At 35.2% G+C, this 14190-nt stretch overlaps 1 long non-coding RNA gene across 1 annotated transcript in view; it reads right to left on the bottom strand.

The window, feature by feature from the left end:
* Positions 1-514: 514 nt before the first annotated feature.
* LOC111085484 overlaps positions 515-14190 on the bottom strand; it is a 15617-nt gene continuing 1941 nt past the window's right edge. The window contains exons 2-4 of the long non-coding RNA XR_002610321.1: positions 12355-12363; positions 11697-11704; positions 515-524 (exon numbers count right to left, since the gene is read on the bottom strand). This is a non-coding gene — a long non-coding RNA (uncharacterized LOC111085484). The remainder of the gene's footprint in view (positions 525-11696; positions 11705-12354; positions 12364-14190) is intronic.

Raw genomic sequence — 14190 nt, 5'->3', positions numbered from 1 at the left:
AAAGCTAATAAAATAACATTGAATATAAGCAAAATGGGCAAATGTATGCTGAGAAGTTGCATCAAATAACCAAAACAATCTTAGAATGTGCAGTTCTTAAGTTGTAGGCCTAAAGATAGTCTGGGTACCTGTACAAAGCCAAGACCTATGGATAACTTCATCATTTTAAAAGATTTTGAAAGTTAAACTGTGAAAGCAAAAATTGGATGGACATTGTATAGTGTATACAACTGTCAATTCCTACAAATCCCATGAACAAGTTTCTACCATGTTTTCCTCAATGCTTCTGGACAGCAAAGTATTATGGCTATTTTTATTTCTGCTTCTTTTTATAAAATAAAAGTAGTAGGCCTAGATCTACATCTAGACCTGGATATTAGTTTTTATGGTGGTAATAACAATTCTAGAATTGAGACTAAATCTGAATTCTATATAAAAGTGTACAAGTGTTGTATAGTAATGATTCTGGGCCTATGCACATTTTGAATTAGAAATATAATTTCTTTTCTTTAATTGTTGGACAGCTTTTAGTGCAAGAAATGTATATATATATATCTGTAAATTTTATGCATCTGGGTCACCTTAATACAAGTATATTTTCCCATGTAGGTGAAGAGTGTCTTACTTTTTAATGAAAGCTTGAACAAGAAATATCAAAACAAACAGTTAGGTATTTAAATACGATTTGGGGATCAGATGTCTCTCTTAACAGAGTATTGGATATCTCAATTTATTGGTCATGTTACTGCCTCAAAGGTCCTTACTTCAATCAGGCACATGAATGCTATCTTTTGAGAAAATTATACATCTCTTAATGGATGGATCAGTGGTGAGTTGGAAGCTGTACAGGATGTTCAAGGAACAAATGGAAAAAGACTTGAAGTGCAAGTTCTTTGAAACAGGGTCCTATGACCTATATATTATACATGAGTACACAATTAAAAAACTTTATCTTTAGATGTTCAACATTGTACAAGTTTCCCAATGGAGGCCAGGGATATGTTGGTGAAGGCAATATCCAAACTACAAGAGAAGTGCTCACTGAGGTACAGCATTACAAGGAATTTTGATTGCCTTGATTCTAAATTTATGTCAAATAAGCCAAATGATGCTGTTGGCCATTTGAAAAAAATTCTAAAAATACTGGTAGAAGTTGGTGAAAAGTACTGAATGTGACCAAATCATCTGGCAATATCAATAATTCCTAACTACTGTAGTCAAAGTTGTTGAAGTTTGCTTCAAACTTTTCACTTCAGATTCTGTGAGAGTGGACACATTCATACCTCATCATGTGTCATCCAATCAAGAGTTACATAGACTGGGGAAGGTAGCAAAACTTCTTTGCGTATCATGTAGACAGGCATCAGTGGAGAGAGGTTTCTGAATAAATAAAAAATGCATCACAATTCTTCTGCCAAATCATTGGTGCTAAAAGGGATTATGATAGACTTTATAATATCAATTGGATGCTTGCATAATCAAGAAACTAATCATGTCATGTAGGATATAAAAACATAAATATCATGCTTACTTCAAGGGGAAAAAAAATTGGAAGATATAGTTGAAGATGGACAAAAAAGAAAAATTGGGCAAGAAAGAACAGAGTTGATAAAAAAAGAAACAAAAACTTTGTGTTAAATTGATGAGAAAAGTCTACCGGGGGTGGGGTAGATTAATAAGTAGAACATGTAGGACAAATCTAGATTGCATGGTTCTTCCAATCTTATTTATGATTGTACAAGTATAATGAAATTTGACAATATCCGACTGCTGACATTTTTCAAAATCTAACAGATGGTTGCATTCATGTTTCAATAACAGTAGGAAAAAAGGTTTTGAGGTTATAACTTGATAAAATGTTATGGTGAAAGTTCACAAAAATTGATGAGATTGGAGTCAAAGGAATTCACAAGGTGTAAAAAAAGAATTTGATTATCCTGGCTAAAAAAAAAGTTTAACTTTTTGATAGCTACTGCTATTTCAATCCATGAATTTTTATTTAACTAGTTGAAAATGCAGGAATTTCAGAGAGCTTTGCTCTCCTTGTTTCTCATCCCTATGGTCTTCTGCCCTGGACTTTGCAGGAGGTCTGTGGTCCTCCAGTTCTTTTTTTTTTTTTCTTGTCTTTTCTCGTATTTATCTAACAAGGTTACTGTTGCTACTCAGTATATATGCAACTTTTAAATTAAAAAGTTTTTTATTGTTGCTGACTTGCACACCAAAATGCAAACATTCTTGACTGATAAGTCATATCACTTGGTTTTTCTGTATTTCTGAAACATTGTCGTCATGGAAACACAAACTACAGATTTGTATTGCCCATCTTCGAGGGACTTTAATAAAAGTAAATGCAGGAAATTTAAAATTGCTATAATTTAATTTTGATGTAATTTATCTTGAATCAAAATGAATAAGATGTTAAGAATGTTAATATGAGGTATTTTGTAATTACATTCTGTCAAAAATTAGCAAAAGTATAGTTAACAAGTCTATCTTATTTTTGATAAACTTGCATTGTTTTTTATTGTTATCTTGGAAGCAGTAAAGTATGTAATTTGAATTTTTGGTGATTGAAAATGTTCATTGTGATGTTCAAAGAACAGTGTTAAAAATAGGTATTAGACCTGAGTGAGAGTAAGATTTTTATAATCATGATAGTTTAACATTGGCTATTCATGATTGTACAATATACATTAGTAACACTATAATCATGCAGCTTCATGGGTCTACCAAAAATTTAAATTCTTCACAAAAAGCATGGCTTTGTATACTGTAAGTTGATGCTAGATAGACTAACATGTTCACATTCTCTGACCACAGACATGACCACCTAGTGTTCACAATATGTCCTGCAGTGCTAAATGCTTGTTCTGAAGAAACAGAGGTTGCATAAACAGCATGGTATTTCATGGCTAATTGTGCCAGATGAGGATATCTATTGCTGGATCTTGCCCACCATTCTAAAGGACTACACTTGTCTCATGACTCAGTCATCAGCAGTATACTTTGCTATCTCACCATCTTGTTCAGCAGTTGGTTGAACAATGTTCTCCAATATGTGAAGTAGTTTCTGTTCACCACGAAACATGTTTTTAGTTGAAGAAGTTTCATCAAACTGTACACAACGAGCCACAGCTTTGTTTGCAAGTTGGTTTAAAACTTGCTGCTTCACTGAATCAGTAAGAAAGGTAAGTGACTTGAAATGTGGGTCAAGAAAAGCAGCTTTGTTTAGTAGATTAACAATAGGTCCAGTGTAGTATTCATAAAATTCTCTTTCATTTTTAGTTTCATCATTTTAACAATCCCACAGTCAGAATCACAGTTTTTCAAAATATTATTAAGTAGCTTGTGTAACAATGCTTATATCATAGATATATACTAACATATTTCTGAGCTCCTAAAGCCTCAGTGATCTCAACAAGTGGCTTCATTACTTGTACAAACAGTTCCATATTGGAGAATGATATGTCAGAAGGCATTAAATCACTTTTCTTGAGTTCCAATAATGTGGCACACAATGGTTACTGCTGCTGGATTATTCTTTCAGCCATATAGTAACTGTTGTGTTACAACATCATTAACAAGTGAAAGCTGTTTGTGGTTGAGAGCAATTTGCTTTTCATGCAACAAGTACTATGATTTTGGAAAGCAATTAAAGTGAGCTACAAGTTTTTTTGTACCTGCTGATCATTTTTGACAGCTCTGGCAACTTTAAAGCCTGATCAGTGACAACCTGCAGTGTATGACTGAAACATGGCAAATGAGGACTTTAAAGCATCTCAGTTGCAACAGGGATGTTTACCCCATTATCCCATAAGCAGCAATTATCCCATAAAATGGTAACTTCCACTAAGCTATCATATTGTGTGACTTTCAGGAAACTGATGGGCTGCTGTAAGATAAATTTGTAGCTTGAACTGTTGTGCAATGAAATGAACTGTAATAGCACAATATGATTGTTTTGTTTGTGATGTCCATATATCTATAGCATAACATTCTATTCCATCAGACTGCTGTTAGACTCTAGAATTCTCCCGTTGGTACAATTCCTGCATATAATAACAAACTATGGTCTTGCAATCTGGAGGTGAATAGCGTGACAATAGAAGTCATACAGTAGAAGCCAGGATCATTTAACTGTATCAAATGGTTGCATATCTATTGCAAGAAAATAACTTACTGAATCTGTCAGCTTTTTCCAGTGCAAGTTGCACCTGGTGAGTGGCAACTGAGTTTCAAACATTGCTGGAAGAACTTGGTGCTTCACCTTTACTCCCACTACTTTTCTTACTTGTGTTTGCAGAAATTACTTGGATTTGCATTGCTTAAATGTAAATACACGTTAAAAGTGTTTCCATGATATTTGAAGTTACAAGTTTCTTCAGTTCATTTTATCTTATCTTTTTCCAAATATGCACCTAACCATCTAATAACTAATTAGTAATATGGCTTTAGTGATTGTATGGGCAAATGGTTCTTAAGGAATGATGTGGTTATTTGTGGTATTTGGTTTTGTGTATCTTCATTGATTGGTCAAGTGTTATTTATGTATTTTTTACACGTTATGCTATGTCAGTGTTATGTGTACTTTTGTTTGTATCACTTTATGTATATACTGTAATATTATAACAGATTTAATGTTACTAAAGATGTAAACACGATTTTTAGACTTAAAGGTTTCCAAGATGCAGGTATCATAAGACTAAAAACTACATGTATAAATATTCTGAACAATACAGTTACATGTAAGGAAAATGTAACAAATAATTAATCTGCTATCATGCCTTTTACAAAATGTCCTATCTTGTATGAGTTTGGAAAGCAGGCTTTTTAAGTAATTTTAATAAATTTTTGTTGTTGTTAAAACTTCTTTTTCTCCAAGAATTTTACAGATATGTAAAACTAGTTTTCAGTATTAGTATTAGAATAAACATTATGTTCAGTACATTTTTATAATGAGTTTTAACATTTAATGCTTATTCTACCTTTGAAAGACCACGTTTGTAATGTTACAAGTTTGAAGTACTTGAAAAAGTATATTCAGTTATTACAATTTCCAATATGGTACATTCACTCTGCTTACACAAATAGCTGTTCTCATTCAGTCCTGCCGTCTATATGCCCAAAACTTTTTTGCATGCCACAAGACTTGAGCTCCCACGTATCGTATGTTCAACTTGGTTTAATTTCATCTCACATGTAAATCATCATGCAACAACGCTCTACCAATAGGAGTGCGACATACCCTCCTGATGCATGTGACTCCCTCTATTCAATTCTACTGAACTGTGACTTTTCATTTTGCAGTGCTCATGTCAAGAAGTTTTTTTATTGTGCTCTTCATTCGGGATTTTTTTTTAACTTAGTGCATTTTTTTTTGCCATTCATTCCGAAGTGGAATTGTTTTTTTCAATTTTAAAACAGTTTGCGAACTTGAAGATATCTTATTTTTTTCCCAGTTTCTTTTCTTTATTCTAACACTGTTGTCTTTTAGGATTCATTTTAACAAAGAATTCTGAAGTCCAAGTTAACACTTCAGAGGTAATACCCTCTATCAGCACTTTTACACAGGCTGCAGGTGAGGGTAACTCGGCTATGGAATTATCGTCTCTCACTCACTGCAAGGTTGATCATTAATTGAGTCAACCTGCTTCTTCTGATGTTGCCCATATTCCTCATGAGCATGCCAAACCTGTTCGGGCTGATGAGGAATGTGACAGCCTTCTCTCTCTCTCCACCTGCTTTTTCTGTGTTCCCATGCTCCTACTGCGGAATCAGCTAGGCCTAATATTGCTTTTATAGACATGATTTCTCAGATGTGTTCTGTTTTATCCATTTCCCAGATATCTTATAATCCCCTTCCTTCTTTGTTACATGATACCCCCTGCTTTTAGTATTTTATATTCCCCCTTTCCCCAGTTATTAGGGTTCATGCAGAGCATTTTGTCTCTTAGTTGGTTGAAGATGCTAGAATGCCTCACCCTCCATGAACTTCAGATCAATTTGCTTTAGCATACCATAAGGCTGACTTTCCATTTCTTGATTTTCAGCAGTTGGAATCGCTTTTGTCCATTGGGGGGGGAGGGGGGGGGGAGAGCAGACCATGTTCATCCTGTTTGTTTATCCCATGCTCAGTTTTCTTGCCTTCATCTTACCATATCAACTCTCTTACAGTACTTGTCAACTATCCACCTTCTTTCCAAGTTGCTCCACTATGATCTTGAGGCTTTTTCAGAGGATAGCTTATTTCTGATTAGCTCCACATTGGCACGTTTATCTTCTTTGGCTCTTTCCTTGCACACGTGGTTTCTCTGTTGTTGGGATCTTCTGGGAAAGGCCACTGTATTGTCCCAAGTTTGTTTACCACCTATTTATCTCTGGGACTTATGTAGGTCCCCTTTCTCCAGTGGACTGTTTTTGGTAATATTCCTGAGACTTTGGAATCCTGTGTGGAATCTGTGAGACAGTAAATGACCATTTCATCTTTGGTTAATCACTTGGTATTTGTCTTCTTGCATGCCATGTTCCAAGTGCATTCAATTTTGTCCTGGATTGTCTTTCCCATCCTGACAATCTTTATCCAACAGAGTGGTTTCTAGATCCTCTCATTTTCCAGTAGTTATGTCTATGGTGGGGTACTCTTCATCTGGATGCATTTGCCACACCCCTCAACACCAGATTACCTTTGTTTTGGTCTCCTGTTCCTCATGAACTAGCTTTGGTTGTTGCATTCAGTCAGGATTGGACCAACAAATACATTTATGTGTATCCTCCCATCCATTTTCTTCCCAGGGTGATTTTGATCCTTCATGTTACTCTGTCTCAGGTTCTTTTGATTGCTCCTTACTGTTCGGCAAAACCATGGTTGCCGTGGCTACTCCAGCTCCAGTGTGCCCCACCAGTACCTCTTCCTACATCCCTTCTACATCAACCTCAGTCACCGGCATTTCATCCAGCTTTTCATATCCTTCATCTTCATGCCTGGTTTTTATCCAGTCTTTGGCAAGGAGATCAGCTTTGATCTCCCATTACTGGCTGGCAAAATCATGGTTTCCATGGCTGCTCCAGTCTGCCCCACCAATACCTCTTCCTCCATCTCTTTTACATGAACCTCAGTCACCAGCATTTCATCCAGCCCTTCATATTCTCTGTCTTGTTTTTATCCAGTCTGTGGCAAGGAAGTCGGATTGTCCTGGCTAGTTGCTTCATTTTTAGCTTGTTCAATTAGCTCTTCCTCTCTAGATGTTTATCAACGTAAGTGGAATGTTTTCTGCCATTGGTCTTTGGGTCGAGAGTCTTCACCTGCTCAACCCACTGTTTCTCTTTGTACGGATTTCCTCACTTGACTGTTTTTGTTTTTCCTGTTACATTAAGTTTTAACCTCTACTACCCTCTTCCTATTCTTACATTCGTTCTGCATTTGTCATCCTCCTTGGTGCACAGTCTTTCTGGATTGAGAAGTCAATATGATTCTTCACTGCCTTACTTTGCCTCCATTTAAACCTCCGTCCTCATGTTTGATTTTTCACTTATCCCTTAAAACTTATTTCCTTCTCTTGGCCTGTGGATGTCAGAGGTCAGATTTATTTGCCATCGAAGTTCATGTACCCTTTATCATAACACACATTTTCTCCTCTATCCAGATCTCTCTTGCCTTCCCAAGACTTCAGAGGCTCATGAGGATAACTCCTTTTTTTTGCAGATTTCCCTTCCTTCCATTTTTCACCTATATCCTCAGTCTGACCTGGATAGCCTACTATGTCCTGTATGTGCTCTTTGTTGTTTGTTATATTGCCCACACAGCTTCCTTTCATGATGCCCATTCCAATCTCTTCATTCTGTGAAAGATTTCCCCCATTTGTGACCTTTCTCTTTCCACTCTTACCAACTGGGTTTGGCTTTTAATGCAATTGGCTTACACTTACTTTTTCCCTGGTGTCTCATCTCCATCGTCCCTCTCTGTCTGCATTGAATCACTGTTTTTCACCATCTGGTTATCATCTTTCACCTGTGTCCATTTTCAGACTTCAGTGAGATTGTGATTGGGTAAGTTATCTTTTGTATACCTTTTATTTTTTCGGGTCATTTCCCGTTTTTTTTCCCCCTGTATGGATCCCACTCTGTGGTGAGTGGTGCCTAGCCAGGTATACTTCAAATAGTCAAATCTGCACTGTCAGACTATGTTGACTTCATATTTATAATTTCCATGGCCACTTAATGCTCACTGTTGAGATGGGATGTTCCACAAGATTGCTTGTAGGTTTTACCTCATGATATTGATTTGTTTCATTAATATGCCTGTTTCAGACCATACTCACCATGGACTTCATGGGTAAAGCAGAAAGGGATAACTGCCCATCCCTGCCATTCCTTTGATTGAATAACTCATGTATGGTCTGCTTTTCAAAATAGAGTTCTCATGGTCACCCATTGCACTATTTCCAGTGTTGACGTTCTTCTGGACTCTCCACTACATTTTCTTCCTCCTTTTTCTTCCAGTGGAGTATAGGAGTCCTTACCATGAAGGCATCCTCCTGAATGTGATATACGATATAAACAATAATGAATCCATTCAGTTGAGAGTAGGATAGTGGTGTTCTGTTGGTGTGTATGACAAGATGTCCTCCAATTTGATGTTCCATCTCTATAATGGTTTATTTGAAGAAATGTTGTAACTTTGGAGTGAGCTGTCAAAATTGCAGTTCACCCCTTCAATTGGGATCCCTCATCTTACACCTATATGGATGTTGGTTCTCAGTGGCTGGGTTTTGGATTCAGAGCTGAACCAATCAACATAAGTCCTCACACAGGTGTTTCTGTTCTCTCACTCACTTATACTCTTGTTCACTTCACCTGTGTTGTGGCTCACAGTGGTGGTACTTGCAGATTAATACGGTTCTTCTTACGCTATTTCTCAATGATTTTCATATAACAAGGTTATTTTTGTGCTTGGGATGGTTCCTGTTAGATTGGGGTTGAGTGGGATTGATTACTTTACAGGGATATCTTTCTTATGCAGATCGTCCAGGTGTCAGGTTCGCGGATCAGTCATACAATTTATCATATTGCTATCATATGTCCCATTCACAGATTGTCAGGTATGAGATTTCCTTCTGGTTTGCTGAACCTGTAAAGATGGTATGATCTTCTTTCTTATCCCTACATGGATGTTGGTTCACAGTGGTTGGGTTTTGGATTGTAGTTGACTTGCCAGTAGTATGATCCTCTTTTCAACCCACACATGGAGGTCTGTTCTCAGTGGCTCTGTTTTGGATTATAGTTGACATGCTGATGGTATGATCCTCATCCTAGTTCTGTGTGGATGTCGGTTCCCAATGGCTGGTTTTTGGATGCAATTAACTTGCTGTGTATGGTCCATCATGCCTTAGCCACTCTACACCTAGGGGCACATATTTTTTACTCTCATCCACATTCATGTAATCTATTGGATTGAGATTCAAATATTGTGTGATTCAGATCCCTATCCACCCATTGTTATCTCCCTTTTGGATGTGACCCTCTCATTTTCTGCCCATGTCTGCATCACCTCTTTCCACACTGGTCGAAGAGTATACCTGGTACAGAAGTGGTGTGATTTCCTTTTTTAGGGTGTTCTTCAGACACTTTCAAAGGATGCTTCTTTCTTTCCCTCACACCTATTAAATGTTGGATTCTAGCTATTTATGTGAGTAGAGGTAATGTACTGTATTGGAAGTTATAATTTTCCTATACTGAAAATGTATTTCTTTGTGGTTATAGGTCTTTTTTTTTTGTTGCAAATGTGAAGAATTTTCTTGATAAAATATTTATTTAACATTACAATTTAACGTAAACTTACAATTGTTTTTGCCATGTTATTTTTTACATTAAGTTTTGCAACTGGTAAGTATCACCACTGGGCCTCAGTAAACTGATTATAACAGGTTTTTAGACTTTTTCTGACTTTATGTCATACCTTTTGTTATTTTTAATGTTTCTTATGCCAGCTTTTTTTTTTTGTTTAGTTTTATGCAGAACAAGCAAGAAAGAATTTCGTGGTGTACTTAAAAATCCACCAAGATTATATTTCTAGTTTGACACCTGAACAGCAAGAGACCCTGAAAAGAAACAAGGTTGACAAAAAGAATAAACTTGGTAAAAGACGGCTGAAAAGTGTAAGTTACTCTCAGTTTAATGGAGTCTGAACAAATAACTTTAGACATTGTTATGAAACATGGTTATAACAGTTAAGGAGCATATACGCTGTAATGTTATAATATTCAACTGTGGTATCAGAGGTTATTTGGATTTTGAAAAATAAATTAGTGTAAAGTATACTTTTGTTCTGGTTACCAGTTTACTGATTTCCAACACAGCAAATGGTCCTGTATTCAAGGTGTGGCTTCATGCCAGTTGGCAGTCGACTTGGGGTAAGCAATGTCATAACAAGCTTTTCCAGATCAAACCTTCTGTTGCTCTTTGACTGTGTTGTTTCTGCAAGGATCAGAAGGAGCAAGTTGTTCTGGCTGGGCTATGCATTGGTCACAATTTTTTAACTCATTGTTTTCTTTTAGCTGGTACTGACCCACCAATGTCTAACCTTTGTGACACTCAAGTCACAATAATCCACATTTTACTGTTGTGCTGTCATTACAACTGTGAGTGGCAGTACCATTTTTGACATGTACTTTCTATGGGTTTATCCCTGATGATGGTGACACTGTTTAACTTGATTGTATTTTTAAATTTTTACCACCCATTGGCCTTTTTAATTCTATTTAAATCTTTTATCAGAATTTTGGACATTGTTTAGTTTTAACTCAATTTATCTTTACATTTTTTACTAGTTTTTTGGCACTTAGTTGTACCTGCATAATAAAACTTAAAAGATACACTAAAATTACAACTTTGACTAAAAGTATTGAAATAATACTTATTATTTCCAGAAGAATGCTGTAACCTACAACTACAATTATTTTTTTGTCTATGAGCTCAAATCTTCTGTCAGGTTTCTTCACACTCCATAAGATTTTATATATGCCCCTCAGTGGTACAGCGGTATGTCTGCAGACTTACAATACTAGAATCCAGGTTTTGATACCCGTGGTGGGCAGAGCACAGATAGCCCATTATGTAGCTTTGTGGTTAATTACAATAAAAAAAAACAACAAGATTTTATATACTCTTTATAAATATAATAGTACTGTCTGTTGTCTGTCCATGTAACTACTTCACAGGGTGTGGATGGATCTTCTCCAAAATTGGTATGGAGGTTCATTAGGTCCATATAGGGGTACATACAAATTTTCAGTTTTGCAGTTTTTATGGGCTTTTTTGCATCTTTTTACCACCACCTCACCTCCTGTGGATGGATCTTCAGTAGATTTGGTATTGAGGATCATTGGATCCTTGGGGAGAGACATACAAGTTTTCAATTTTGCATATGGACATTTTGCTGTTTTTACCACTACTTTGCCCACTCTTGATGGACCTTCAATATGTTTGGCATGAAGGTTTGTTGGGTCCATACAGAGATACAGGTGAAGTTGTGGGTTCATATTTTATGTTTTGCAGTTTTTATGAGAGTTTTTCATTTGTTACAATTACATATAAGGGAAGCAACTTTTCATGCTCTAAGATAACCATTCATAACTTCCATCCAGGGGATGGGTACTTCAGGTAGTTTTAAATAAAATAAGAATGATATTGCAACTTACAAGATATGCTGTGAATCATAATCTTTTAATTTTTGAACAGATTCTTATGAATGTTTCAGGAAAGATTAGTTTCTAAAAGGTATACATATTGGATGAAGAAAATCCATGTCAGAAACTTCCTTGAATTATATCTATGATTAATATAGTCTGATAAATATGATGTAGTGGATAGTACTTTTTTGCTTCATAAGTGGCCATGTGTCTGAGGAATTCAAACATAATAATTTTCATATGTTTTAAAATTATTTCAGAAATAAAGTGACAAAATACATTGTTGAAAAATTAGGACTAGTAATGAGATGTTTATATTTTTTTTTCTTTCCACCTTTCTTCATTCATTCAGTCAGTCTGATTGATATTAGGTAGCTGTTTTCTACATAGATTACAAAAACACTAGAAAGTTTTTTTTTAACTATATATATATGTATTTCTTGTTTTAATCTAGCTTAGGCTTCTTAAGATGTTTAACCTTTTTCAATACGCTGGATATTCTGATACGATATCTTACCAACTCTCACAAAAAGCTTTTTCGATTAGTTCTGCTCTTTATCAGTGCAACTTTTTGCTCACTACTAACCTTTTAACCCTCACATCTTTCTGCATATCTATAAGCAAATAATCATGCAGCAACCCTCCACCAATAGGAGTGCGACACTACCCCTATTGGCTTTGAAAAAAAAATCATCGTGACACTTAGGATTTATTATAAAATCTCTTTCAGGAGTCTTAATATCTTGTGCTTGATTTCCTTATAAAGTTATCCCTAAATACTCCTATTAATTAATAAGAGGATATGCATTGAAAATCTAGAGTGATTAAATGATGGCCTGCTAGATTCTCAGATCAGAAATTATTGGAAGTATCTTCTGTTTGGAAAAGTAACAAAAATTAACAGCCATCTCTAAAGCTAGTAAATAACACCTATCTTAATATTAAAAAATATATTATGAATTATTATAAATATGTATATTGGAAGCAACACTAGGAATAAAGGCTTTCATCACTTTTGTTCCACTAAAGTATTTATAGAAAACATGATAAAACTTCCATAAATGCATCAGTAAAAACTGGAAACAAAACTTTGTGCTTACATACTGCCAATTTGGGTTAGCAGTCTTTTAATTTTTCACTTCTTGATTATAGGAGAAATAAAACATCAAAAATAATCATATCCACATATACACTATGCAAAAAATTTAAGTACAAGAAATTTGAGTATTCACCCTTGCTATCATACTACATTACACCTGGATGAAGTTGTAAGGCATCTTCAACTATGTGGCTTCTGTTGATTTATATACTCATGGCTAGTATATTATGATAATTCCTTAGTCTACAAATTTTGAGCCTTGTTAGGATTGTTCAAGTATCTAGTAAGACTTGGCAAGCTGCTGAACTAACCAATGGTGAGCTGGACTTGTTCAGGTTGCCAACTCTTTTTAATTGCTACAACTAACTAGACTAAAAAGGACTCAGATGTTATACATTTGTCACAGCTAAGTTTAGAATAAATTTTGTTCAATTTTTAACTTATAGTAATTAGAATAAAGATTATGAATGGGAAGGGAAATAGAAGACTAAAGAAAGTGTTGTGTTTATGTGGGATAACATATATAGTTTTAAAGAGGTACCCACATAACTTATGAAAAATATGAAGTTTTGAGACAGCTATATGTGAGCTGTAATGAATTTGTTATTATATATTTATTTTAATATTGACGTTTGTTTAGATTAAATTTATATTTAGAAACATACATAGCTTATACTGTTAAATATTTATTGCGAAACTCCTGCCTATTCTCCAAAGTTGTAGAAGATTCTCAAGAGTAAGAATCAACAATATATGTGTGTACGTAAATGCTTGTGTTAGTATCAGTGTTGTTACATAAAACTGAAAATTCGAGAAAGCCTCCACATGCCTATAAATATAACCAATGCGACGCGCAAAAAAAAAGTAGTATCTATTATTAGTTTGCTATGGTCAGTGTGCTATAAACTTTGGAAGCTATAACACTTGTCAGTTGGAAAACTTCAGGTATTTGACCAGGAGCATTTACAAAGTTTGAACATTACAAATCATTTAACTTCAGTGGATTCATATCGGACATTTGTACCTTTACGAAGTTATTATTTAACTTCAGCGGTAAAAGAAACTTGACCTGTAATCGGTGTGTGTGGCTGGAGAATAACGAAGGACAAAGCTAGCTAGCTGCCTGTTAAGTGAATTATACCTACGTCAACTCGTAATTAAGTTGCTCATCATGAACCCTCGATAAGATATTGAAGAAGTTTCAGACTAGAAAGAATACTTTATATTGCTTGTAAGTTTGTGAAACACTTGTTTATAAATCATTGTGTGTAATAACTATTTGTAATAACTGTTATTATAAGTTGTATTGTTGTATGTATAGTAAAATGTATTTGTAGTTTAAAAAAAAAGAAACTGTGTGTGTCAATCTTGTTGGCAAATATCATAAACTGACTATATATCGTC

Source organism: Limulus polyphemus, unplaced genomic scaffold (assembly GCF_000517525.1).
Source record: "Limulus polyphemus unplaced genomic scaffold, Limulus_polyphemus-2.1.2 Scaffold421, whole genome shotgun sequence".
Lineage (NCBI taxonomy): Eukaryota > Metazoa > Arthropoda > Merostomata > Xiphosura > Limulidae > Limulus > Limulus polyphemus.
Note: the sequence above shows the minus strand (reverse complement) of the source record. Positions and strands in the feature narration are given on the sequence as shown.